The following is a 4,994-nucleotide window of genomic DNA, read 5'->3' as shown; positions in this document are numbered from 1 at the left end:
AGAGAAGGGAGAGAAAGATAGACACCTTGCAGACCTGCTTTACTGCCTGTGAAGTGACTCCCTGCAGATGGGGAGCTGGGGGCTCGAAATGGGATCCTTATGTCAGCCCTTGCAGTTTTCACTATGTGCACTTAACCCACTGCACTATTGCCCAGCTCCCGAAGAATAGTTATTTAACTACTGGAAAGGTATATATTTAAATGGTAAAATAAAGTCTAGTTTAACCTGAATTTGACTTTGAAACCCAGCTCTAACTCTTGTGGCCATAGCTGTAATGAAATGATGACAACTTCCAGGACTTCCATCAGTCTCCATCAGACTTCCATCAGTCTCCCGCCGTAGAGATTGATTACCTAGCTCATAGCTGGCACTCAACAAATGTTTGTTGGAGAAGTTGAATGGACGAATGGCTGAAATATTGGCCACGTAGGAAGAGCTAGTTTAGTAGTTTACTCTAAATAACTCCACATATAAAATCTACATAGAATCAGGTCTCATTGCCATAAGATCAGCTCAAGTGTGACTATACTGTCCCCTTCTCGCTTCTTGCTCCACTCATTCTTTCACATTATGAGACATTAATGCTTTGTTGTTAGCAAATCATAAAATTCGAGAGACATTATTGTTTTCAGTATCAGTTTCTTTAGGCACTTACAGAACACCTGCTCAGAGCTGAGTACTATTCTTTGTGCTAGGGAGGCAAAGACTTTTCTGCTCAAGAATTTATAATCTAGTTAAGATAGTATCAAGCAGATTGATGGGGTTTACAGTTAACAGTATTTATATACTTTTCCCATATTTGGGAGCTACTTGCTGACATGATGCAACTTTCTAGTCCTATTCCCAACTCTGACACATTTTCCCAGATAATACTTTTAGCCCACCTGCATGTTAGCTGTGGGGATCAGGCAAAAATTAGTAAAGTCATGGGCCCCTTGGAATATATCTAAAATACACTTCCAAGCTTCTCCCAACATAAAGACCCCAAATCACATCTGCTATATCCCTGCCTTTTGGTTCCTGATTATTAAAAAAAAAGTTCTGCTTTATATCTTAATGCTTTTCAGCCAAGTTGCAGATGCTTTCATGATGCCAACCTGACTTCCCTGGGAAGACGACCTCACCATGTGTCTTGGAATCCCACCTCCCCAGAACCCTACCCCACTAGGGAAAGATAGAAACAGGCTGGGGGTACGGATTGACCTATCAATGCCCATGCTCAGTAGAGAAGCAATTATAGAAGCCAGACATCCCACTTTCTGCACCCCATAGTGATCCTGGGTCCATACTCCTAGAGGGATAAAGGATAGGGAAGCTTTCAGTGGAGAGGATGGGATGTGGTACTTTGGTGGTGGGAATTATATAGAATTATATCCCTCTTAATCCCACAATCTTGTTGATCATTATTAAATCATTTAGTGTGAAGCACATTCTCTCTCCTTCTCTATCTTCCCCATCTCTCTCAATTTCTCTCTGTCCTATCAAAAAAAAAAAAATAGGAAAAAGGTGGGCACAGAGTAGCGGATTTGTAGTACAGGCACCAAGCCCCCGCGATAACCCTGCAGGCAAAATAAATAAATAAGAACAAAAAAAAGTATCAAGCAATTAATTAAATTATGTGGAACGGTGGCCAGGAGATAGCTCACCCAGTAAAGAGTAGAGCACTGTGTGAGAGACCCCTGGCTCAAGTACCTGAGCACCACATGGTAGTATTGTGCACGGCATCAGGAGAAGCTCCATGAATGGTGGGAGTGGTGCTCTGTATGTGTATCTTCTTTTTCCCCACTTTAAAAAAAATCATTTATTTATTGCATAAAAACAGAGAAATTGAGAGGAAAGGGGGAGTTAGAGAGGGAAAGTCAGAGTTACCTATAGCACTGATTCACTACTTGTGAAGCTCTCCCTTTGCAGGTGGGAACTGGAGGCTTGAACTTTTACCCTTGCACATTGTAGACTGGGTGCTCAATCAGATGTACCACCACCTGTCCCCCTCTCTGTCCCTCTTTGTGTGTCTCTCTCCTTCTTTGTCTCTATTTGAAATTAAAGAGGAAAAATGAGCCTGCCAGGTGCAAAGCTCTGGGGCCAAACATCAATAAGTGAATAATGTATAAAATACATCATGTATTATATTCATTATATGCTATAAATGAATATATATATAGTTTAGGTGATAAGGTATGCAGTGTCCTCAAATATCAAAATTCACATATATATTTGTATACATCACAAATTATTATAATCCACTGAGATGAGTGCCACAGCAGGGGTCTGTATAAAGGTCAGCAAATTCACTGACATATTTGTATAACAGAAATACAGTCAAAGTGCTGGAACTTGTTTTTTCCTTCAAGGGACTTTCTGACCCTCACTTGGAAATTTGCATGTGTATTTAAATAAGTGCTGCCATAAGTGTGTGCTTAGAACGGAAGTGGTTTAGCCCAGACCTCATTTTTCAGTACCCTCTCCATTGGCTGGTACATGAAGACATTCCTTTTAAAGGCAAGTTGGGCATTTAGCATTCTTACAATTACTTTCCTGTAAAGACAAAAAGGATTGCTTGAAATTCATTTGTGAATTCTCCACACAACGTTAGCTCGTTTGTGTTGGTCTATTTCCATTACATCCTCAAGAAATTATTTAAAATGAAATCAATTTGCAGGAATGCTTGATTCTATGTGTCAAATAAAAAGATCTGCTGAAAACGGTGTGTTCTCAGCAGGATTGTAGTACACAGAATTGCTGGCTTGCAAAATTCATTTTAACTTCTTATTTTTATAAGCATATTCTGTTGTCAGGAAGTAGTAAAAGGTACACTGGATAAAAGTATAATATAGGCTGTAGTGTATTTTATCTAAAGAAACCTCCTTAGCAAAGTATTAGGTGCATTCTGTCCAGGCCACATAATAATAAGATGGTTTTTTTCCATTTAATTGATGTTTCTGTTGCCTGAATGCAAATAAACAAAAAGTATGAAATTTCTTTTGCATACCACTCTCAGGGCATGGCAGTACAGAGGTAACCTGCACTTTGATAATTTTATTTTACAATCAGTAACCTAGATGGCAGATTTAAGACAGGTTCTGTAGATTGCTCTTCGGGTTTTATTAGGAAGGCCTGATGTGAACAGGATATATGCCACAATATAACATTACTATCATTCTTGTACTTCAACCACATTTCAGGACACAGCAATAAATCACCCGTAGCCAGGCCCTAGATGATGCGTTGTGTAAATCCCTTCCTCGGTCTATGTACATGCTTAAAGAGCAGTGGATTATCTTATTAAAATAGAATCAGACGATCCACTCTCCACCTCAGTTTTTTTATTTGCTTTATTTGTTTTTTTTTTGTTTTTATCTTTGTTTATTGGATAGAGAAGGTCAGAAATTGAGAGGGAAGGTGCTGATATAGAGGGAGAGAGACAGAGAGGGAGAGAGACAGAGACAGAGAGACACCTGTAGCTCTGCTTCACCATTTGTGAAATTTTTCCCCTGCAGATGAGGACTAGGGGCTCAAACCTGGGTCCCTGAGCATTGTAACATGTGCCCTCAACCAGGTGCACTACCTCCCAACCCCTCCACCTCAGTTTTCAAAGTAGGAGTAGTAATAAAGAAAATGAAAATTTGTTTACTTCGTTCTCTTGAGATCTGTGAAAGGCCCCTAGATTTGAAGCTCTTGTTTGTTGAACTGTCCCAACAGGAGATAGGTAGATAGATAGGTAGATAGATAGATAGATAGATAGATAGATAGATAGACAGATAGATAGACAGATAAACAGATAATCAGCAAGAGTGCTGGACTCTAAGGCAGGGACTAAACTTGGAGAGTTAGACTAATCAATTGTCTGCAAAAGTCTCACTAGAGATCATAGGACTTTTAAATTGCATTCTTTTGTTTTATCATTGCTGGGGCTTCATTGCTCCAGGCTGACATTTTCTTTTCCTTTTTTTAAATTGTTTAAATTTAATTTTCATTTATAAAAAGGAGACACTGACAAAGCCATAGGATGAGAGGTACAACTCCACACAATTCCCACCACCAGAACTTCATATCCTATCCCCTCTCTTGATAGCTTTACTATTCTTTAACCCTCTGTGAGTATGGACTCAGGGTCATTATGGGGTGCAGAAGGTGGAAGGTCTGGCTTCTGTAATTGCTTCCCTGCTGAACATGGGCGTTGACAGGTGGATCCATACTCCCAGTCTGCCTCTCTCTTTACCTGGTGAGGCAGGGCTCTGAGAAATCGGATCTCCAGGACACATTGTTGGGGTCGTCTGTCCAGGGAAGTCTGGTTGTCATCATGTTAGTATCTGAAACTTGGTGGCTGAAAAAAAGAGTTAACATATAAAGCCAAACAAGTTGTTGACTAATCATGAACTTAAAGGCTGGAATAGTGCAGGTTCAAAGAGTTGGGGGGGGGGTCTCCTTTTTGTAGATAGTAGTCCTATTTTAGTTATATTCCAGAGGGCCCAAAACAGATCAGATCAAATCGATGGGGCTTACAGTCAACAACATTTATACACCTTTTCCATATTTGGGAGCTACTCTCTTCCCTGATCCAGTTTTCTGGTCCTTTTTCCAGCCATGGCATCATCTCCCCAGACAATAACTTGGGTCCACCTGCATATCAGATATCAGGCTCATAAAACAAAGAAAAAAAACCCCACTAATATAGTCATGTGATTTCTATAAAGAGAATTTCTTATGATCAACTTACATCATGTATGTATCAAATGTACCCACAAATGTTCCTATTTTTTTAACCCATGTTGAAACTTCTGCTTTCTAAGAACTCAGCAAATTCAAAGTTGGAATATTCAAAGGGAAATATGTTGGCACACATATTTCCATATGCCAAGACCTGGCCCCCACTTGCAGGAGGGAAGCTTCATGAGTAGTGAAACAGTGCTGCAAGTGTCCGTCTATCTCCCTCTCTAGTATTTTTTTTGTAGAAGCAGAGAAATTGAGGACAGGGAGATAGAAAGGGAGAGAGA

This window comes from Erinaceus europaeus, chromosome 5, assembly GCF_950295315.1.
Source record: "Erinaceus europaeus chromosome 5, mEriEur2.1, whole genome shotgun sequence".
In the NCBI taxonomy this organism is placed as follows: Eukaryota; Metazoa; Chordata; class Mammalia; order Eulipotyphla; family Erinaceidae; genus Erinaceus; species Erinaceus europaeus.
The sequence above is the reverse complement of the archived record's forward strand: the minus strand, read 5'-3'. Positions refer to the sequence as shown.